Genomic DNA, 24,968 nt, shown 5'->3' with positions numbered 1-24,968 from the left:
GTTTTACCCATCGCCTGGCCGATGGTTGGGTCATTGCGTACCAACGGCCAGTGTCTCCTAAGGATCTTAAGGAGATTAGTGTGGTATCTGTTGTAACCCGTGATGAGTCTAGGTGGCTGCCGTTCGCAGTTCACAGAACTCTTGCTGTCTTTGGGAGGGAAAATTAGTTCCTGCCTAGTTTTGGTGCTTCATTTGAGTTCTGCTCTTCTCCACGTTTTATCAGTGTATCCCCTGTTCTTGAGCCTAGTAAACAGGTTCTTTTTGGCTTTTGTCAAACCTTCTGGGGTACTGCAGTTACGGGTCATCCTTAGGCATTCTGCATATGGGATGGACTGTTTCAAAGGTGTGGGATGAAAGCTTTGCGCGTGCAGGAGGGTATTGCCTGCTGTAAGTTTGCGGTATGCGCGTGTCTGTATCCTGTTGTTTTGGACATATTACCTACTGGCGGTCGCCAGTAGGTATATATAGTTAGGATTTTTTCTTTATGGAACTTTTAAAAATTCCATGTCTAATAACTTTGGCGTTTGTGGACGGAATCGGCTGAAATTCTCAGGAAAATGGCACATTTTGTTTCTGAGCAGCCTCTGAAAATTTGGGGGGGTTTCGTCAAGGGAGGGCCGAGAAAAAAGGGGGGTCCCAAAACGCGTTTTTCCCATTCATTTTTCCATAGGGCGTTTGGCCTCACTTTTAGCTCGAACGGCTGAATGGATTTACACGAAACTTGGCAAAATTGTAGGGACTGTTACCCCGATGTGCCTTTGCTGGGTCTCAATATATGTGCTCCAGTGGATTTTGAGAAATTAACGTTTTAAAAAACAGATATATCTGTGACAGCGTCCCGGATAGCGCTCCAGATCGCGTACTTTTCGCGTAACGGAGCTTTGCGAAGCGAAGCTGATTGGCTCTCCGGTGTCTGTCAACATTCTAAACAGTCCGGTGCGGCCGGCATCTTGTCTCTCGGTAGGATCGAGAGACAAGAGGAGGAGAAAAACGAAGGGGGAATTTAATGAAAGGGGGCAAGGTAGACTCCTCTTGACCCCCTAGGAATGATGTTGGGGTTATTAAAGGGTCCCGTGGGGCAAATAAAAAAAAATAGATTTTTCGCGGTAGAAGCGCTTCTCGGTTCGCAGACCGGGACGCAAACTGGTAGCGAAACGGGAATTTTGTCATTTTGTGTTTCGATTTAATTAAATTACAAGATGGAGGAAAAGCAATGTGAGTATTGGGTATAAGGGGGTATGGGAGACGTATCCTGACCCCCTATGTTTTCTGAGGGTGGTTGAGGAGGCTCATATATGTTGATACTTGTCTTCCGGCGGTTGCGCGTGAGCGTTTTTTTTTTTTGCCGCTTGACTTCTGTTAACGTTCGATTCGAAGGAAATCAGGAAGTGTTGACCGCCATTTTGACACTGCGAGTAAATATATTGTTAAAAATAATTGTTATAAATTAATTCGTATTGATAAACATTGTCTGCGCCATCTTGCTTTTTTTCCAATGCCACACTTTTGTCGTGCACGGCAGCCATTTTAGATGCCTTGACCAGACCCACTCTCTGCACGCCGCCGATCCTCAGCATGGCTCCCCACCCTCGCAAGCATCTCCCCCTAGCACTGGTCACCCCCGCTCTCTGTCTTATGCATGGGCCATAAACCTCCCCCCATCTGCGCTGCTCTTCCCTGAGAATCACACCCTGTGCCCGCCCGACACCACCCTTTCACCCTATTCACTACCGCACCCTCTGACACTCCTCTTCCTCTGTGTCCGATTGTCCAGGCCGGCCCCAGGCTATCACCTAGCCCTGCGGATGTAGTTTATGGCCCCAACTGTAAAGAATCACCCCTGTTCAAAGGAGTTACAGTAGATCAAGGCCCCCACCTCATGAGATCCGTCACACCACACGCGTTCCTACTATCTGATAACGATCCTGTATTGTGATTGGGGAGGGGATTCTCACTGTGTGGGACCGAGCCTGAAGCGGAAGATTGCAGGGATGCCTTTTTGTACATTAAAGTCTTCACAATTATGTGTCACATTAAAAATATATAGCACTCCAACAAAGTAGTAGTATTATAACACTTTAATAACTTATAAATATATACAACGCTCCAACAAAGTAAACACGTTAAAAAAAATCTTTTTAAAGAACTATTTACATGACATTGCTTTAACCAGGATAGACAAAGAAATGACACAGTGATGTAAAAGTTTCTGAAAGAAATGCCAAGAACGTCCCATGTGAAAGTGAATTTTATCTGGCAATTTTTTTCTTTTCCTTCTCAGGAAAAGAAAGTTAATGCCAGGTTCGTTACCTGCCTCATCTGCATAAAAAAAAACTCTCGAAAGGGACCGAAAAAAAATATAGCTATGGTAATCATACCATGCATCGGCACATAGAGAGGTGGCACCCTCTTAATTATTCTAAAGCACAACTTCGAGATTTGGTGGATAATCCCCGACCGGCAAAAACATCCACCAATGACTTAGCAATAAGTGAGTCAGAGGCAATGAAAACGGTCCCAAATCTGTAAAAGAACTTTAGGCAGATGAGATTGACGTGTGTAGCATGTGGAAAATTAATTTCATGCGGAGAGATGAGTATTACTTTAATAAATAGATCATATGAAAATCATCAATGTCCAAAACGTCCTAGAAAGTAATTTTTGTCATTTTTGAGTAAGAGAGATAACCTACAGTGGTACGGGGTCATTTTCGTTCGTACTAGGGGGGCCAGGTGACATTTGTTCGGGGTGGCTTAGGGGCATTTAAAACAACTTCCCTGATACAGGTAGCATATAAAGTAGAGGCTAAATACCAGGATCTTTATCGATTGCTTTATGCTGTACAAAAATGAAAAACACATACAACAAACCTGGACCATTCATATTTTCAATGTTTCTGCGTACCATACTTTTTAACCCTTAACTAATTGAGCTGCTTCATTTCACCTGCTTTTAAAAAAATAAAAATAAAAAATCGGAAACAGTGGCCATTTATTCGAAACTTACCAATCTACGCGTTACAACTACGTTTGCTTTTTCAAAAACCTTTAATAAAAATGTTGGTGCCCAAATACGGGCCTACAAACCCGTGGGCCGGCCACGGAGCAGGCTGGAACTGTAAATGGGGGGGGGGTATTTATTTGGGGAAAACATAACAGAGAGTCAGTGGTCGTTGATTTCATAGTAAAAAGTGCGACAAGTGCAACAAAATCATATCGATAATTCATTGTGAGCAAGTACCAAAAGTGTCGACAATTCGAACCTTCAATAATAAATACAGTAATCAATGATGCATTAGAACTTAATATCAATTCATTGTTCGAACGTGTAATCAGTACCCGTCCCATGTCAATTCATTGTTCGAACGTATAATCAATACCCATCCTGGATCAATTCATTGTCCGAACATATAATCAGTCTTATTCCATATCAATTCATGTGCTAAAAACTGCATACATATCTCATGATATCAAGGCTGAGCAATCGGGGCACAACAAGGAGTTGAGAGTTTCATTTGTACCGGCGCTATTTTGGGTGAGGTCAGGAAGGTCCAAGTATAGTCAAAATGTCTCCACCAACTCGTGGTTGGACCGGGACCTCTTTCGGCAGTCCAAAAGTTTTCGTTGAAGGGTAGCAGAGGGGACTGCCGACATGAACCATCAGTCAAAGTGGGGTGGGAGGCAACAATCTCTCCTACCGGGTCATACTGGTGTACCACCGGAACTGATCAAGTTGGTAGTCTTGCAGGATTTTGGTCATTTCAAGACTGAGGCCGGCGCCGGCATGAGCGCGCCGACGTCCCGCGGCTACGTCGTGGTCCTTCCGTGGGTGATCATGGCAGTCATTCCCCATCGGGGGTGTCTGCTGGGGTCGGGGGCCCCCGTGGCTGTTATAGAATCTTCAAAGTTGAGGAGAACGTTTCTGGACGCAGGACTCATTTTATAGTTGAACTCAGAAGCGCCGTTGCACCGCAAAAGTGGACGAGACCCCCGCTGGGTGAGCGGAGCATCATTGCTTCGCAATAGTGGACGAGACCTTTTGTTGAGTGAGTGGAGCGCCGCTGCATCGCAAGAGTGGACGAGACCTTTTGTTGGGTGAGTGGAGCGTTGGGGGTGCAGCTGAGGGGCCCCCACCTGGGGGGGTGGGAGAAGCTCATTTGCGCCGCCTCTCCCTCCCAGCGCACCCCACGCCGACACCTGGCGTTGATATCCGTGATGTCCGGACCAGGCGATAAGAGGGGGGGGGGGGTCGGTGGCATGTGCAAGACATCCCCCCCGTGTTGTCCCAGCCATTATTGAAAAAAGAAGAAGATACCGTCGGCCTCGGCTCCTCTCCTGGTCCACCTTATGCGACGACCCTTTTGTTGGGTGAGTGGAGCGTTGGGGGTGCAGCTGAGGGGCCCCCACCTGGGGGGGTGGGAGAGGCTCGTTCGTGCGCCTCTCCCTCCCAGCGCACCCCACGCCAACACCTGGCGTTGATATCCGTGATGTCCGGACCAGGCGATAAGAAGGGGGAGGGGGGGTCGGAGGCAGAGGCAAGACATCCCCCCCGTGGCCTGCAAGGCGGCAGAAGAAGGGAATCGGTACATTTCGGGCCATCCACGCCACGGCTGATGGCGGATAGCTGGGCCCCGCCCTGCACGTGTCGAGGCCTCATCTTCCGGATGGGCGTAACCGTGGCCCTGTTGCACTTCGGGAGTTTCCGGAATGGGGGTAGGTATCTGCTGATTTGTATCTATTTCATGTTACCGTTAATGGGCGTGGCGGGCGGTGGGACAGACATGCTTGGAGCAGTGGGGGGTGGCGGAGCCTAGCTACCTCGTGGCTGCCGTAACGTCAAGCTTGGCTTCTTTCACTACTTTCATGTTTCTTATTTCTAGCGAAGTCAAAAACTCATCAGTGGCCTACTGATTTTGTTCGATTTCTTTCCCTTCCTTTTCAAGTGTGTTTCATGCTAAAGTTTCTGTTTAACAGGATACAGTGATTACTTCGTTTTTTACATATGTCTTCTTTATTAGGGGTACTCTCCGGTTGAGCCAGATGATGTACCTCTAATAAATGGTCCGGGTGGAACTAGTTTCTCAATCAGTGGGGAGTAGATGGGCATGACAGATTACAACAGGGGACAAAGGTCCGCATTACCCACCCTTCACTACTTGCAAAGACTAGACAGAATATTTCTATTCCACGTTATTTGGAAACAGAGAATACCTCGAGAGAACTATTCCTTGAACAATAAATGTCCAGCCAATCAATCAATCAGTGGGGAGAAAAACAGGCATGACGGATTACAACGGGGGACAAAAGTCCGCATTACCTATCCTTCACTATCTGCAAAGGGAGACAGAATATTCCTATTCTTCTCTGTTTGTAGACAGGGAATATCTCAAAGAGCAATAATCGATAAAAAAATTAGTAGGATTATAACACTTTAATAACTTATAAATATATACATCGCAACAAAAACAGTAAACACCTTAAAACATTTTTTCATTAAAACAGAAGCAAAAATGACAACTAACAGTAGTGATATCCTGGGCGGGTGATGGAACTGGGATTGTTAATGGAAAAAGATCTACAGAGAAAGGTATTGGTGAATTATACTTCTCCGGAAATTTAAAACTCACAAATGTTTTATTTGTGTAATCGTTTCAGGTCAAACGGATTATGGGACAATGTTCAGAATGGAAGAGTCACCAAAAGGCAAAAAGTTCCGCTTGACCCCGGGAGCCGGCCGCCTATGTCGGGTGCGATCTCAGGCCACACCAGGGCAACAAGACTTGGGGAGGGGGTCGGAGCCAAGCGCCTTCTCCGAGTCCGCGCCATCACACCGCCCCTCGGGGGCCTCCGTCAAGCGGTTTAGGGAGGTACCGTATCACATTGTTTTCAAATGCAGTCAGGTCCACAAACGGCCCCCACTTACTTTGAGAATAGTGAAGCTGCAGCAGGTGCAAATAAGCTTTAGACAGTGTTACAAGCGCTGCTCAGAACTCTGAACTATGGCACCCAACATCCAGGACTTATGCCATTTGTGCAAGGCAGTGACATCGAAGCAACTCAGGGACCAAAACCATGAACGTACACTCATGTATGAAAATCTTACTATTGATGCTTGACTGAGGCCAAGGAGATCAGAGTGCATGAGTCTCATGCTCGATCGATTGAGCTAGCCGGATCGGGCAACTAAAAGTATAAAATAGTTATGTAAATAGTTATTTAATAAAATGTTTTACCCTGTTACTTTGCTGGTGTGTTGTATATATTTATATTATTTGCATAGGGTTTGTCGTTATTTTGGGTGGGGTGGGTGGCGGAGCCGAGCTGTCTTGCAGCCATCATTGTGTGGAGCTCAGTTCATCTCACTAGTTTCGTATTTCTCGTGAGGGGTTGTTCTTAATGTTTCTATTTTAGCGAGGTCAAAAAGAGATCCCATTAGTGGCCTACTGATTTTGCTCGATTCCTTTTGTTTTTTTAAACGATTTTTCACTATCTGCAAAGACTAAACAGAGTATTGCGACTCTGTGCTTGTTTGTAAATAGAGAATGAACCTAAGATAACCAATTCTAAAACAGTAAATGCTTGGATAACAATCAATCAAATAGAGAGAGAAGCAGACACGACAGATTACAACGGGGGCAAAGGCCTGCATTAACTACCCTTCACTATCTGCAAAGAGAGAGTACTCCTAAGAGAAAAGCGGGGGGGGAGGGGAGGGCAGCGTTCAAAGCACATCAGCGTGCATAAACACGAAAATGTTTTTACCTATCACGTACTTGACATTTGACAGCTTTTGATATTTGCTATTAAAAAACCATTGAAATTCACCGAAAAAACCATAGGTTATAGACCATATATAGTTAGGAATTAGCATTTACAAAACCTAGAAAATTCACTGAAAAAAACATAGGTTATAGACCATATATAGTTAGGAATTAGCATTTACAAAAACTTAATTTACTTGCACAAAACCATAGAAATTCGAATATATAGTTAGTTGCAATAACTATATATCGCGCACCCGCAATCCACTGCTGATGATGTCACATATTACATCATTCATGACATGGTCAGTGACATCACTGATGACATCACTGATGACATCTCAAATGACATCACTGATGACATCTCAAATGGCATCACTGATGACATCACTGATGACATCTCAAATGACATCACTGATGACATCACTGATAACATCTCATTTGACATTACTGATCACATCACTGATGATATCATTCATGTGATAATACGATGAACCTCTTCAGACTCTAATATAACCTTAGATACAATCAGTGTAAACAGACACTCACAGACTGTCACTCATCCATGGAGTTACTCACACACCTAGTCAGTCATGCAAAGAATCAATCACACCTCCATTTCCTCAACTATACAGTTATACACACCTTACTTAATCAAACATATACTAACACATATTTACTCTCTTATACAATCACTGATACAAGTTCACAATGATCCATACAGCCACTCACACATTCACTGGCTCTTATGCACAGTTATTTATATATGTCAACTCTTACATGTACTGTGTTTTACATATGTACTTACTTTGACATGTAGCACTGAGAAATCCAATCACTCACCAATACACTCATGCAGACAGTCATCCGCCCATACAGCTGTTTATACATGCACTTTTGAACCCATACATCTACTAAATCAACTGCTCACACATCTATGCACAGAGTCACATACCTCCCAGCCACCCCCACACACACACTCACTCTCCCATACAAATATTTGGGCAACCAATCAATAACCCATATAGTTACTCATATAGCTACTGATCAACACATGCAGCAGTTTACAGAACTACAGAAATAATGATGCACAAATTAAGACAGTTTAGTCACTAACCCATGCACTCAGTGAGACACATTTAATCATTTTCTCATACAGTCACCTACTAAATCCTTCATCCAAACACTTATACATCCACTCATTCTTCAATATGTAAGACATATTTTAACTTTACAGAAACATACAGTCACTGGATGATGTCATCAGTGATGTCATCAGTGATGTCACTGACCATGTCATGAATGATGTAATATGTGACATCATCAGCAGTGGATTGCGGGTGCGCGATATATAGTTACTGCAACTAACTATATATTCGAATTTCTATGGTTTTGTGCGAGTAAATTAAGGTTTTGTAAATGCTAATTCCTAACTATATATGGTCTATAACCTATGGTTTTTTCAGTGAATATATATATATATATTACGTACTGGCGATAGCCAGTCGGTATATATAGTTAGGACGTAGCTACAATAGGAAATCCGCAACATTCTATTGGGTATAACTTTGGCGCCCGTTGAGGAATTTGCGTGTACTTTTCCAAAAGTTTGGCCAGCTCCGCTGCGCTCCTTCCCTGAAAGTTTCGGGGGGATTCGTGAAGTGGGGGCTGAGAAAAAAGGGGGGTCCCAAAACGTGTTTTCCCCATGTTAATTTCCATATGACGTTCTGACAAGTCTACAGCCCGAACCGCTGAACGGAATTACACCAAACTTGGCAAAATTGTAGGGACTGCTACGCAGAAGTGCCTTTGCTATATTTGGTGAAAATTGCTCCAGTGGTTATTCTGAAAATTAACTTCAAAAACACATATATATCTGGGCGGAGCCTAACCACACATCTCATTGTGAGATCTGATTGGCTGTCAGCACTTCATCCAAGAAGTGTTGGCAGCCATCTTGGGACCAATATACATGATAGCACCTCATTAAAAAGCATTGTAGTTAATAGTTACATTATAAATCATTTGTTGATGGTACCATACTCATTTTAGGAATTGTGGTGTGTTCTAAGGTGATTTTACCATGTGAAAAAGCCGTCTGCTGGGATATCATGAATCATGTTTGAAAGAAAACTATTATCTCATGCTTTTCCCACAGTGGTTTGGAAGGGGATCTATAAGCTAAACTGAAAGCATATTTTCTGTAAATTCACAATATCTTTCTCAGTCATGTGAGAATGAAGTCTGACAATCTCAGTAAAACATGTACATACAACAAGGACAGAGACTGTCAGTTGATTCCTTTGTGTTCTACTGCAGCCTCCTAGAGTGTTCTAAAGAACAACTAGAGCGCTAACAGTCCTACTTATTACAAAGGTATGGCACACCTAAAGCCATCTTGATTTGAATAAAGTGGTAACTCTTAAAACATTGAATTTAAAAAGGAACAAAATGAGGGGGTATATTTTGCCATAGAAAGTATGATTAGTGCTGCAGAAAGAAAAATTAGGGCACATTTTGAGTGACTTCTCAAATCCTCTTCTATTTCATTAAAAAATTCTGACATGCAGTCTCCCAAGATGGCCACCAGAGTCAAAAGAGCCCAAATGTAGCCCAAATATCACCCAGATGTAGCCCAAGTATAGCCCAATGACAGAATGTCCCAGAATGTTCTAAAGAACAACTAGAGCGCTAACAGTCTTACTTATGACAAAAGTATGGCACACCAGAAGCCATCTTGATTGGAAAGAAGTGGTAAGTCTGAAAACATTTAATTTAAAAAGAAACAAAATGAGGGGGTTCATTTTGCCATAGAAAGTATGATTAGTGCTTCAGAAAGAAAAATTAGGGCACATTTTGAGTGACTTCTCAAATCCTCTTCTATTTCATTTAAAAAATTCTGACATGCAGACTGAAACATGCACTTTGAATACCAGCAGCAGACTTCCCTGGTGAGCAGTAGCTTTACTACAGTGATCTAATGAGCAACTAGAGTGCTAACATTCAGAATTTATGGCAAATGTGTGACACATCTAAATGCCTTCTTGATGGAACCAAAGTAAACAAGCGTTGAAAATGCAATAGATCTCGCCCTCGTTTAACTTAAAGCCATTCTGTTTGTAATGAGGTGGCTTTTTAGCTTTGCTTTTATTAGTGTTTTTAAAACTTTCATATAAATAACATGCATATGTATGCATATATGTATATGTCTGCATGCATTTATATTTGTATTTATATAGATATGCAGATTATATATGTTTATATATGTATGTATATATATATATATATACATATATAAATGCATATGCATATATATATGTGTATATGTGTGCGTGTAGAGAGAGGTGGAGAGGTAGAGGTAGAGAGGTAGAGAAGTAGAGGTAGAGAGGTAGAGGTAGAGACTAGTAGAGAGAGAAGTAGAGAGAGGTAGAAAGGTAGAGAGTGAGTAATAGAGAGTTGAGAGTGAGTAGTAGAGTGAGTAGTAGAGAGTAGTAGAGAGTGAGTAGTAGAGAGTGAGTAGTAGAGAGTAGTAGAGAGTAAGTAGTAGAGTGAGTAGTAGAGAGCAGTAGAGAGTGAGTAGTAGAGAGCAGTATAGAGTGAGTAGTAGAGAGTAGTAGAGAGTGAGTAGTAGAGAGTGAGTAGTAGAGAGTAGTAGAGAGTGAGTAGCAGAGAGAGAGAATAGTAGAGGGTAGTAGAGAGTGAGAGTGAGTAGAAGAGAGTAGTAGAGAGAGAGTAGTAGAGAGTAGTAGAGAGTGGGTAGTAGAGAGTGAGTAGCAGCGAGTAGTAGAGAGTGAGTAGTAAAGAGTGAGTAGTAGAGAGAGAGTAGTAGAGAGTGAGTAGTAGAGAGTAGAGAGTAGTAGAGAGTGAGTAGTAGAGAGTAGTAGATAGTGAGTAGTAGGGAGTGAATAGAAAAGAGAGAGTAGTAGAGAGTAGTAGAGTAGTAGAGAATGAGTAGTAGAGAGTGAGTATTAGAGAGTAGTGGAGTACTAGAGAGTAAGTAGTAGAGAGTAGTGGAGAATATTCCAAAGTTTGGCACAGCACCACTTTAAGTCCAATCAAATCATATCACTTAAAGTCTTTATTGAAGTGCTGAATCTTGGTGTATATTCAAATGCTTTTATTTTCCTTAAGTTTATGTACCACAGCCAGCCGACACGTTTCGTTCTGTACAACAGAACTTCTTCAGGGCGTTCTTATTTCCTTCAAGTTATGTCGGTATCCTGTTGTCATATAACTAGATATTTCTTCCAAATGTTAGACGAGACGTAAGTACATTCTTATTCAAAGTGACTAGGTATCAATTTTACCCACACAATTCGGGGCAGACTTGAGTAATTTATAGCATCCTCAAAGTCAGTCTTGCAAACATCCCAAAGTATAGGACAAGATAATCCAAATCCAAATGTTTCTCAAGAAAAGTCATTTTCAATCGTTCGGAATATCTGCGTTTGGGCAGATATGACCCAGGGACCCCCAGTATGCAAGGGGAATTAGTCCCCCTCTGCAAACGCGCCAGTGGCCTGCTTTGCAGAGAGGTGTAAAAGAGGCATAGCCTCATTACACCTCTGTGCAATGCAGCCCCCTGGTGCATACTGGAGGTTCAAGGTGGGCTAGTTGGCCCCCAGAGACCCCTAGTATGCAAGGGGAATTAGTTCCCCCTCTTCAAACATGCACGGGGGCTGCTTTGCAGAGAGGTGTAAAAAATGGTGTGGCCTCATTACACCTCTTTGCAATGCGGCCCCCTGGCACATACTGGAAGCTCCTGGTGGGCTAGTTGACCCCCACTATGCAAGGGGAATTAGTTCCCCCTCTGCAAACGCGCCAGGGGGCTGCGTTGCAGAGAGGTGTAACAAGGATCATAGCCTCATTACACCTGTGAAATGTAGCCCCCTGGCGCATACTGGAGGTTCCAGGTGGGCTAGTTGGCCCCCAGGGGCCCCCAGTATGCAAGGGGAATTAGTTCCCCCTCTTCAAACATGCACGGGGCTGCGTTGTAGAGAGGTGTAAAAAGGGGCGTGGCTTCATTACACCTCTCTGCAATTCAGTCCCCTGACGCATACTGGAGATTCCTGGTGGGCTTTCAGGCCTTATATAGTTAGGAATTAGCATTTAAAAAACCTTTGAAATTCACTGAAACAAACATAGGTTTCAGGCCTTATATAGTTAGGAATTAGCACAAAAAAACTTGCGAATTCACTGAAAAAAACAGAGGTTTCAGGCCTTATATAGTTAGGAATTAGCATTAAAAAAACCTTTTTAAAAACCAAACTGTTAGAACATATAATTTTAACTTCATATATCTACTGAATCAACTATTCACACATCTTTGGACAGTCACACACCTCCCACCGAACCACACACACTTTCACTCTCCCATACAAATACTCAGTTATCCAATCAATAACTAATATAGACTTTCACGTAGCTAGTAACCAACTGTAGAACCAGTTTATACAACAACTGACAAAGTGATACAGATATTCACACAGTTTAGTCCCTATCCACTATATTTAGTGAGACACTATAAATTGGTCAAGTAAACAGTCAATTACACTGCTACTAAATCCTCCATCCAAATATTTCTTCAATGCAAATTGCTATATATATATAATGCATATTTAAATAACGAAGCAAACCACATTCACTGGATGATGTCATCAGTGATGTCATTTGAGATGTCATCAGTGATGTCACTGACCATGTCATGAGTGATCTAATATATGACATCATCAGCAGTGCATTGAGGGTGCGCGAAAGATAGTTAGTACAACTAACTATATAGGAGCAATTTCAATGGTTTTTTATGAGTGAAATGTCCAGCTAACTATAACACCCCTAAAACGTATAGTTTTTTGAGTGAATTTCAAAGGTTTTTTAAAAGCTAATTCCTAACGATATAAGGGCTGAAACCTATGGTTTTTTCAGTGATATATATATAAATATATATATATCACTGAAAAAACCATAGGTTTGACACCAGTTATAGTTAGCTGGAAATTTTACTGACATAAAACCAATGAAATTCCACGTTATAGTTAGTTGGACTCACTATAACTTGCGCGTGTAATGCACTGCTGATGACATTACATATTACATCACTCATGACATGGTCAGTGACATCACTTATGACATCACTGATGACAGACCTCCTTTAAGTGTAATGTAACCCTTAAAACACATATTGGAAAATAGAAATTAACATTTTCAAAAAAATGGACATACCCATACCAGTTACAACAACCAATTCAGTAATTCCACCATCTATATACACATTCTCTCATTCACCAACAGTTCTATATAGTCACTCATACATATACTCACTCATCATATGTAGTGATACACCTATACATCATGTTACACACCGACAATCATCCAAAAGTTACTCACACACATACTCACACATGCAAATAAACTATTGAACATCCATTTATTTGCATATAAAACTATACACACTCAACCACCCATACAGTCCTGCACATATGGTGTCTTCTAAACACATACAAAGAGAGAGTTAGTCATTCATGCATCTATGTGATTAGTAATACCCCCATGAAACCATAGAAACACTCATACTGATACTAAAAAAAATCTAAGAACCCAAATACCTACACATGTAGGTACTCATCAACCCATGCAGCCAGTTATTCACAAAGTGAAACACTGATACATATATTTAAATATTTAAACATTACTCGCTAATATATTTATTCACTAAGGTACACTTAATAAGCCAGTTATCCAATCATTTCTTTTTGAAAAAAACATTCATTAAGACAATAATTTAAACATTTATTCTTTCCTCGACCTTTACATATACATATATAAAACATATTTATTTTTTAGAAAGACACACATTCACTGGATGGTGTCATAAGTGATGTCACTGACCATGTCATGAGTGATGTAATATGTAATGTCATCAGCAGTGCATTACACGCGCAAGTTATAGTGAGTCCAACTAACTATAACGTGGAATTTCATTGGTTTTATGTCAGTAAAATTTCCAGCTAACTACAACTGGTGTCAAACCTATGGTTTTTTCAGTGAATTTCATAGGTTTTTCAAATGCTACATCCTAACTATAACGTGTGTAAAACCTATGGTTTTGTCAGTGAATTTCATAGTTTTTTTGAATGCTAGTTCCTAAGTATGTAATCACGTTCGTAACTACATAGTGTCACCGCCTACACGTCCTGAGAAGCGCATGTAAAGTCACGTGACTTGAAAACAAAACTTCCAATTGGTTATTAGTAGTTTCTGTTCTGGAATATACACGAAGCACTCCACCCACTTTCCTCACAATCTTTTCTACTTTCAAGAGACAACAACGTCGAGCATCTTCCGGAAGTCTTTGCTGAAATGGCTTCCCTACCAGATTCATCTTCCGAATCTGAAGGAAATGAGCGACCACCATTAAGAAGAAAAAAGGAATCTTTCATTTGGCAATTTTTCACTTATCCTGAAGATCAAAAGAAAGTGAATGCGCCAAAAGTAACCTGCACGATATGCAATTCGGAGCTCTCAAGGGGAAATCCAAATAAAAAATATTCCTTTTCTGCACACACCATGCAGCGGCATGTTAAACAAAGGCATCCTGAGCATTATGCAAAAGCATCGACAAGAGCCCTGGCCACGCTATTACCATCAGAGGTGGCCAGCACATCTTCTGGTGTACGACCTGTATCTCCATCGAGTGCTGAAATGGACTTGAGACCATATCTTGCGAAGGTGCATATGAAATGCAACAAGTGTGGAGAAATTCTTTTATATGGAGAGCAGAGCCTCGTTCTTATTAAACTCAAAATTGACAGTCACAAATGCCCCAAGAAAAGATACATTTCTTCACTTCATTTTCAAACTATTACATACTGAAAAATGTAGTAGCAACTTTAAGAAATTGAAAGCATTATAACACTTCTTTCCCCAAAAAAAAAAAAAAAAAAAAGTTATTTTCAGAACTAACTCTTTCCACCAAAACATGCTCGAAGAGCATATTATAAGATGTTTTTTCGCCGCTTTATTTTAGTGCGAGACGAGTGCGCGCACCCTTCTATCGCGTACAGGACCTGACACTCCCATGTGAAGTCATGTGACTTCTAAACAACACTTCTAATTGGTTCTTGGTAGTTTCTATTCTGCAATTTACACGCAGCACTCCACCCACTACCATCACTTTCTTTTCTACTCTCAAGAGACAACAACGTCGAACATCTTCCCGAAGACTTCGATACAATGGCTACCGTTCCGCATTCATCTTCCGAATCTGATGAAAATGAGCGACCACCTTTCACAAGAAAAACGGAGGCCACGCTATTACCATCAGAAGTAATCAACACATCTTCCGGTGGACGACCTGTATCTCCATCGAGTGCTGAGATGGACTTGAGACCATATCTGGCGAACGTGCACATGAAATGCACGAACTGTGGAGAACTTCTTGTATACGGAAAGCAAAGCTTTACTCTAATTAAACAAATAATTGAGAGTCATAAATGCTCCAAGAAAAGTTAAATTTCTTCACTTTATTTGGATAGTATGACATACTGAAAAATGTCGTCGCAACTTTAAGAAATAAAAAGCATCATAACACTTGTTTCCAAAAAAAAAAAAAAAAAGTTCTTTTCAGAACTAACTCTTTGTACCAAAACAAGCTTGAAGAGCATATTAGCTGATATTTTCTCGCCGCTTTCTTATAGTGCGCGACCGGGTGCGCGCACCCACCTATCGCGTACAGGAGTCGAGACACGCATGTGCAGTCATGTGACTTTAAAACAACACTTCCAATTGGTTCTTACTAGTTTCTATTCTGCAATTTACACGGAACACTCCACCCACTTCCCTAGAAAACCAGTTTATCGTAAATCTTTTAAAGCCTCCTCTTATGAAATATTCGACATCAATCACATAGCAGAGTACTAAATAGCACTATATACACTCCGTCCCTTAATTATAAGAGACTTATTGCTATGTAAAATCAACTTTTGCTCTCCAAGATAATGTAAAATGCTGAGCCTATTACATAATTTTATTACACATATATGTTACTAGTCTCCTTCGAGTACTAACACCGTAGAAAATACCACCAATAGCGGTGATATTTTTTACACCGAGAACGGGCGATTTCTATCGCTTACAGCCCTTACAATTATAAAGTTTTATTTCCTAAGTCTCTGATCGCCAACTGTGCAACGTAAATCCCCTGTGTGTCGCAATAAGGTCCATAAACAAAAACTACAGAGCCAGCATTATAAACATACACAAAACAACAAAACGACAAGAGCCACCATGCTAATATATATCCTTAATATAATAAACCTCTGAGAATAAATACATATTTCCGTGGCAGCCCATAACACAAATGTGGCGTCCTCTGACTCTGCTCCATTACCAAACACCGTAACTCCCCGCCCCCCTCACTTTTCACTAAACTCCGCACTCCACCCCAGCCAAACCCCCTATTACAAACCCCCAACCTACCCTCCCTGCCCAAACCCACCATGAACCTCAAACCGCCCCTAGAAAACTTATAAGACACAGGATTACTAAAACTCAAAGAATACGCAACAGGCACATAATGTAAATAGTACATAAAGACACATATTTTTTCCAAAATACTATTTAAAAACATGTTCTATTTTTAATAAATCTATCATGCATCTGACCCTCTAGAACTGCTTTCAAAACATGAACTATAAACCTCTACTTTTCATTTTCAAACCATACACTTTCAATTACATTATTTTTTTTCCACAATTCATGTAATGTTACAAACCTTTTCTAAAATACACCAGTCCGTATCATTTATAAGGATTTATTTTCAGTCTTCATCAGTGACACTTCCTTCACATACAATAGAAATCACTATAACTTTTTAAACGACAATGCTAACGCGGTAAAAATAACCCTTCATTTACTTTCCTTTAAGAATGCACACTATGTACCCGACGCATGCGTTTCTTAATCTTTGTATTTGGCAGCGAATACCGACCTTGAATCGGAAGACATGAACAAGAGCGCCATTGTCACATTTAAAACTGAACGTTGCATCTGCTCACACACATATCTTTCACTAAGCTAACATTCACAGAAAACAGCATTGATGTAAAAAAAAATGGACCTTGCTTTACAACTCCCTCAAATCACTCCCTTATTTTTTAACGCATCCTCCAGTTCAAAAAAAGCTACTTTTTTAATAACCACTAAGCAATATATAAGTGACTAGACTCCTAGAAAATGTATCAAGTCATTCTGCTCCTCTCCACTGCATAGCCGGCGACCTAATTCTGTGGAGTTGCTATACAACCGGCAGTGCTGCGCCGTTTCCTGTACCATCTTGGGAAATTCAAAATGGATGTCCCTCCTGCCTTCGCAAACGAGCCGGGCCACTTAGAACTATTTCGCCAGAGGATGCTTGACTACTACGGCATCTTAGCACTCTCGACTTTGAATACTTCATATCGATTATCATTTCAATATTCGCATTTCACCTGTGTGCAGCCTGTATTTCATTGCCTGAGCTGTGATTTCACGTGGGCCCTGGATTTATGTCTCTGCAATTTGGTACCTCCTGAACCGAATTACAATCACCTCATGAATCCGTTACTTGATCATGAACAGCTTTGTTACAACGGAGGGTTTATGGCCTTTGCAGCGATACAAGGAGTTCTGGGTCATTGGAATATATTCGCAGCGGCGCAACATTTCCTAACAGAGAGCTACATCGAAAACCCACCGAGCTGCCCAATGATGGTAAAAGACACTCCAATAATGACAGATCATGAGTGCTCCTTTCATCTTCTCAATTGGATGGCTGACATGTTTTCAGATGATAACAATGATTTCATGTTAGAGGCACTTGCTGCATACTTTGCCTACACAATGGACACTTAACTCTTTCCTAACAGCGAGCTACATCTAAAACCCACCGAGCTCCCTCTGATGGTAAAAGACGCTCCGATTATAACAGATCATCAGTACTGCTTTACTCTTTTCCATTGGATAGCTGACATACTTTCCTGAGGGTTTATGGCCTTTGCAGCGATACAAGGAGTTCTGGGTCATTGGAATATATTCGCAGCGGCGCAAGATTTCCTAACAGAGAGCTACAGCGAAAACCCACTGAGCTGCCCTATGATGGTAAAAGACGCTCCAATAATGACAGATCATGAATGCTCCTTTCATCTTCTCAATTGGATGGCTGACATGTTTTCAAATAATAAAACTGATTTCCTGTTACAAGCAGAAGCTACCTATTTTCCTTAAACAATGCTTCAATAACTCTCAAACAAGCCATTGACGTCCTCATTTCCTTTTGGTTTTCTATATTCTTCACGTTCTTTTCCATATTTTCTTTTGAAGAACAGACCTATTTGCTTTACTAACAGTGGACATTATAATTTCGTGTTGTTTGACAGCTGATTCATAAAGTAATGATGTATAACCACTTGCATTTTCATATATCGTTCCCAAACTGAAAGGCCAGAGACCTTCTTCCATTTATTAAAATATAATATACTTCCTTATAAGAGTGTACAATGTTTTTTTCCAACTATATTCATTTTTCTTCAACTATAGCGTTTGTATTCCATGTACTACTGACAATACCAATTACTGTGTTTTTTGCAATTTCTGTACTCATATTACATAATGATTTGCCTTTAAAACAGTACATTTCTAAATAAACATTTCAAATATTCACGGTTTCTCTTTTAATCCATAATCTCAACTGAAATGATTTCATATTGAAAAACTATTCATGGGTTCCATATAACCTTAACTGTAGTCACTGAGGACCTTATTTATGAAGACCTTCCGCCGCCAGTGCCTCATTTTTTAAAATGGGAAAAAGTAACGCACCGGTGGCGCAAGGCCTTCATAAATAAAGTCCTGAATGTTTTCTTTTCTCGACCTCACTTACTGATACTAGAACCTGCAAGCCAATTACGGCCCGTGAACTCTTTCTTAGTAGGTCGCGCACCGTAAAGACAGTTATACCACTGTTAACTTTTTTTTTTACTGTTACTAAGCACCGACACAGTTCCGCTTCACTCAGAGTTAATCACTGCTCCCACGCTTCTACAGGCCAGACGCTATGTCGTATTTCTCTCCTTATCACCCTTTCATCTCCACAATAACAAACAGTTGTCCGCCAGCCACCAGAGAACAGACTCAGATGCAGAGGCACCAAAGAGTGAACCCATCACCAACTGCCATCTCCGGCTGTTTCCATGGTTACACCTCATTCTGCACCTTGCTGAAGGCACAGGTCAAAAGTTCATGTCTCAACATTCTACAGCTAACTAAGAAGACTATTTTCCCTCCAGAAACACCTGCCAATCCACAACTCTGTTACATGTCTTGTTTTTTCATACCCAATAGTACTTTTCGTTTAACATAAACATTGACCTGTTCACTCTCCACTTGTTACAATCAACCAATCATTTATATTTTTTTAACCACACCCAGCCTCTTCCTTTTTCTTTATTTAAAATTTCAACTTCTAACTACCATTCCACTTCCAGAACCGATCGGAGGACGACTACAAATCCCTTGAAAATGAAGGTCTGGCTAATAGGACACAGTTATATTCACTGGAGTGAAAAATATGCAGTAAGCAGACGAATTTGCAACCTCAGCTTACCAAATGTACACATAACATGGATTTCCAAAAGAGGATTGAAATGTCACCAATTGATTCCATTGGTGAAAACTTTTATGCATCTCCCAGAACCAGACCTTATAATTGTGCACTGTGGTGGGAACGATCTAGGCACAATCACTGGGGTAGGTCTGGAAATGCTTCTAAAAGACACCTTTCGACAATTGATGACACTTTTTCCTCGATCTGCCTTGGTATATTCCAATATATGCCAAAGACAGAAATGGAATTGGTCCAATCACCATTGTGCACAATTTGAGAAAGCAAGGAGACATATAAATAAATCTGTTTCTGCGTTCCTCAGAGATTATAGCATGGGTTCTATTTACCACAACAACTTGCGCTACCACATGCAAGACGTCTATAGGAGAGACGGTGTTCATTTCACGAATGAGGGAAACAGAATCTTCCTCTGCAACATCAGGCTCTGCATCGGTACTTACTTATAAATGCAGAAAACACTCAATTAACACAAGGGCTCTTTTCAGAGCCACCTTATATCTAAGCACTCAAACTTCTGATTTACCTCCTTTTCCACACTCTTGTAAATAGGTGTGCGCGACCGGGTGCGCGCATCCCGTATTTTTTTTTCGGGGAAAAATTATATCTTTTTGCGTTTAAGGGCCTTACTGCACACCCCGAGAAAACCTACGCAGGAAGACAATCTCTACCTTCTCCCCTTTCCATGTTTCAACGCTTTGAAATGAACAATATATTTACTCGCAGTGACAAAATGGCGGACAAAACTTCCTGATTTCCTTCGAATCGAACGTTAACAGACATCACGCAGCAAAATTCCGCTCGCGCGCGCAGCCGCTTGGGTGCGCGCACGTGTGCGCGCCTATAGATATATAATTGACTTTAACTTTAATTTTCTCAACAACTACTGAGCGGATTTACACCATTCCAAAAAAAGCGTAATCTGCGAACAAGACTCTACAGTTTTGGCAAATTTATTATAAATTCATTCACCCGTTCGAACTGTAGCCGAGTCTAAAGGTCCTATGGAAAATAACATTGAGAAAACACGTTTTGGGACCCCCCTTATATCTCAGCCCCCACTTGACCAATCCCCCCCAAACTTTCAGGGAAGGAGTGCAGCGAACCTAGCCATCTTCTTTGAGAAATTCGCAAAGACTCATCCACCAGGGCCAAAGTTATTCCAAATAGAATGTTGAGGATTTCCTATGGAAAACAATCCTAACTATAACTACCTACTGGCGACCGCCAGTAGGTAATATATATATATATATATATTCACTGAAAAAACCATGGGTTATAGACCATATATAGTTAGGAATTAGCATTTACAAAACCTTGAAAATTCACTGAAAAAACATAGGTTATAGACCATATATAGTTAGGGATTAGCATTTACAAAACCTTATTTTATTCGCACAAAACCATAGAAATTCGCATATATAGTTAGTTGCAATAACTATATATCGCGCACCCGCAATCCACTGCTGATGATGTCACATATTACATCATTCATGACATGGTCAGTGACATCACTGATGACTTCACTGATGACATCTCAAATGACATCACTGATGACATCACTGATGACAACTCAAATGACATGATGACATCACTGATGACATCTCAAATGACATCACTGATGACATCACTGTTGACATCACTGATGACATCACTGATGTCATCTCAAATGACATCACTGAAGACAACTCAAATGACATCACTGATAACATCACTGATGACATCTCAAATGACACAACTCCCAGCTTGCCCGGCCCTAAGCACCGCCCACTGCCTGCACACAGCGCCAGGAGGCGCTCAAAAGGAGACAGCTCCCGGAGTGGAGCGGGGGACACTGCAAATTCATTACCGGCTCCAGGAGGGGTCGCAGCAGGGCCGCCTTCACCTTAGCGCCACTGGGTTCCTGACGTTGTGGTCGCCCCCGCCGCCGTGCAGCACCATCGCACGGCCGCGGAGCGGAGCGGACTAGCCCTAAGCACCGCCCACTGCCTGCACACAGCGCCAGGAGGCGCTCAAAAGGAGACAGCTTCCTCCGCGTCGCGGACGCGCGCGGGCGGCGCCGGGCAGAGCCCGGGCAGAGGGCGGGCCGTCTGTGGCCGTCCGGGGCCGAAGGAGGCCGGGCTGGGCCACATCGCTAACATCCAACATCACAGATGGGTAAGAGAAAGAAACATACTAACATGGATGAGGGTGGGAAAAATGCTAAAATGCCCAGGCATTCAAACTCTATTATGTCATACCTCTCCTCGGCTGTGGGGGCCCTAACGAAGGAGATTGCGAATGTGGACCAAGAGTTGGCCACTGCATTGATTTCCCAAAGCACCCCACCAACATCGCTTACAGCAGACGCCATAACCCACCCTTCATGCACCCCATCCGGCGTACCCTTGGAACCACTCGTGGTTATTGCCAACCGTCCCCCTCATGACCAACCAGCTATTGACCCACAACCCGCCCCACCTGCCTCATCTACAAGTACACAAACCCAGATAGCCACTAAAACTATCTCACTCAAGAGAGGGAAAAAAGCCGATAGCTTGCCACTCACTGTAGACAGATCAGCCACTATGGAGGACAAACTGGAGGAAATATTGGTGGCGAGGATTGAACCATTGCTGGTGGGCATTGCCAAAGACATTGTGGATACTTTAAACACTTGCTTGGAAGGATTATTGAAGAAATGTTCCCTCATCGACAGAATCATCCAATCGTTTCCCCCTAATTACACTCAAACGGGCGATGGTAAGCTTGAGCAGACGAGAGTGAACAGGAACGCAGAGGGGTCTACATCTGTGACTAACCCAATAGGCGGAAACTTACCTAACGATAACAGGCCTTGTGATCTTAGCACACCTCCTCAGCAAGCAATGATAAGTAACCACAGCGTGGCCCCAGCCCCACTAGCACCGTCTGATAATAGCCAACCACTCAGGGAAAGGACCTCGCCAAGTACATATAAACTCCATCTCCCACCACAAGCATCCCCTTTGGTTGCAGTGTTCATCGGGGTTGACCCACTGGGAGAAGGGCAAAGGGAATCAACTGAGGAACTAATCACCAAAGTCAAGAGTTGGAGTGGCAAAAAATGTTGTGGTGGAAACATAGCGGAGCTGATCATCCATGCAAGAAGGGTGGGTTGGATCGGTAAACAACCCAAAACAACTTATGGGGACTGTGTGGTTGTAAACTTTTGCAGGGCGGATGTGGCTGATAGACTCTTCTGGGATGGCTCAATAATCTTAGCCAGGGATCGCCTTAGGCCTGTCCCCTTGGGTTTTTTCTACCAACCACCACCTTTTTACAAACCTAATATCAACTACCAGGCCAGATGGCAGGGTCAAAGGCTAGCAGCGGCACGCAGAAATGCATACGAGTCCTCCACAAGGCAAGCAGTAACTACCTTACCTAATCCACCCACCTTGATACATCATGACACCCAGGCAGTAACCTTGGTAGAGGGGACAATTGTTAGCTTAAGTAACCAGTTCTCTCCCTTGTCTGGCCTGGATGATATGGATTGACTAACGACAGAAGAGTCAACAACACCTAAGGAGGATGAAAGGGTTTCTATGGCAGCCACCAAGGAAGAAGAAGGTTGTAAAATCATCAGTTGGAACATTGCCGAATTTAGCACAAAAATGAGTGACAATGAATGGGTTGCATTTGTCTCAGACCATGATGTCATTGCTTTGCAAGAAACGTGGGACACGACATCCCGTTTGTGGCTGGATGTTTTTGTTGGCTTTTCAGTCGTGGCCTGCCCTAGCACTTCAGGCAGAGCTAGAGGAGGTCTCTTGACCCTTTTCTCTCTTGACGTCACTGGACCCCTAAAACAAATTGATTATGACTCCCCAAATTGTTTAATTGTAGAAAGGCAAACCTGCCCGTCAAAAAGTACTCTGTTTATTAATTTTTATAATTCTGTCAATAAGGAGTATGGTGGTGATAACATCTCAAAATTGGATGCCTTTTTAAATGTACTCAGCCAAAATACCCTAACCAGTTATGAATTTGTGTTAATGGGCGACTTTAACATCCACCCCTGTTATTTTGGTTGTACTACTTTGGAAGAGTTGGAGACCTGGGAACAGGAGGGTCCACATTTTGAACATACTAGGGCTGGCGAGGAATTGGAGGACTTCCTGGCCAACTTTAACCTCCTTGAATTTACAGCAGGGGAGGGGGCACATAGATCACCGACGTTCAAGGGCTCACCCACGGGGACTGTTATTGATTATATTTTCGTGACCTCTGCTATCCTTGAGTGTATTATTTCTTACCGCACTGTGTTATCCCCCTTTAGTGACCACAATCCTGTCCTTCTGATCATCCGCTGGGGGGGCTCTATGGGCTCTAGGCCAGGGCAGATCAAACATGGACCTACCCTCCGCCCAACAGATCAAGGTAGGCGGCTGAAGTGGGGGAATGTGGTAGCAGATGATTTTTACACCGATATTGGCCCACAGATTGAAGAGCAGATTAGGATCTGTCAAGATCCAACCTCACCAGGCCACGACACCATGGTCGCATTCCAGTCAATATGCCACATAGTGTCGGACAACCTTGTTGCCCCAAGGGGTAGGGGAGAGCCAAAGCCTCATAGATGGTTCGATTCCGCCTGTACTAGGGCACTTAGAGCTTTAAAATCTGCTCTTAAAGCTAACCCTGGGGACAGGACTCTGGTCTCAACTCTGAGAAAAGAGTACAGGAAGGCCACTAAGTTTAGAAGGGATAGTATCAAACAGGAGGCGTGGGAACAATTAATTGACACTAATATTTTGCGGGACAGCAGGCAATTCTGGGCCGTAGTCAACCAACTGTGTAATACCTGATGAGAAGTGGCTGGCCCATTTCAGCACCGTCTATGGCGAAACGGGCGACCTTTCTCATTTGCAAAACTTTGCAGGTCTGGTGGCCACACCCCTACATTTTAACAGCGGGGAGGTGGAAAAGGCAATCTGCGCCACTACAAAGAACAAAGCCCCCGGCCCAGACGGGGTACCAGCCGATTTCTATATACACTCACCCAAACTCTGGGCTGGTATCCTGGCTAACGTGTTCACAGCCGTAAATAGCTCGCCCCCCCCAAACACATGGGCCACCTCCACCATAGTGCCTATATTTAAAAAGGGCCAAAGGGATGACCCAGGGTGCTATCGGCCTATATCCCTTCTGGACTCTGCTATTAAAATCTTGGGCAGAGTCCTTTTGGCTAGGTTAAGAGATAGTTTGGAGGGGAGCGGGGGCTTGGCCAACATACAGTACGGTTTTAGGGAAAAAAGAGGCACGATAGAACAGTGCTCGAACTTGCATCTTTTGATCGCCAAGTATACGGTGGCCAAGGAGGGGTCCTTGTATTTAGCATTCATGGACCTCTCCTCGGCCTTCGATTTGGTCAATAGATCCAAGTTATGGGAAATTTTAATGAATATGGGGATCGACGCAGACTTGGTGGCGTTCATAGCATCCTTACACCGAGACCTATTTGCCGCTGTAAGGGTAACTAAAGAAGGAAGATTCACGTCACGTTTTAGTTCGTTACGGGGAGTT

Source organism: Lissotriton vulgaris, chromosome 2_1, assembly GCF_964263255.1.
Source record: "Lissotriton vulgaris chromosome 2_1, aLisVul1.2, whole genome shotgun sequence".
Taxonomy (NCBI): Eukaryota; Metazoa; Chordata; class Amphibia; order Caudata; family Salamandridae; genus Lissotriton; species Lissotriton vulgaris.
This window is presented reverse-complemented; position numbering follows the sequence as displayed.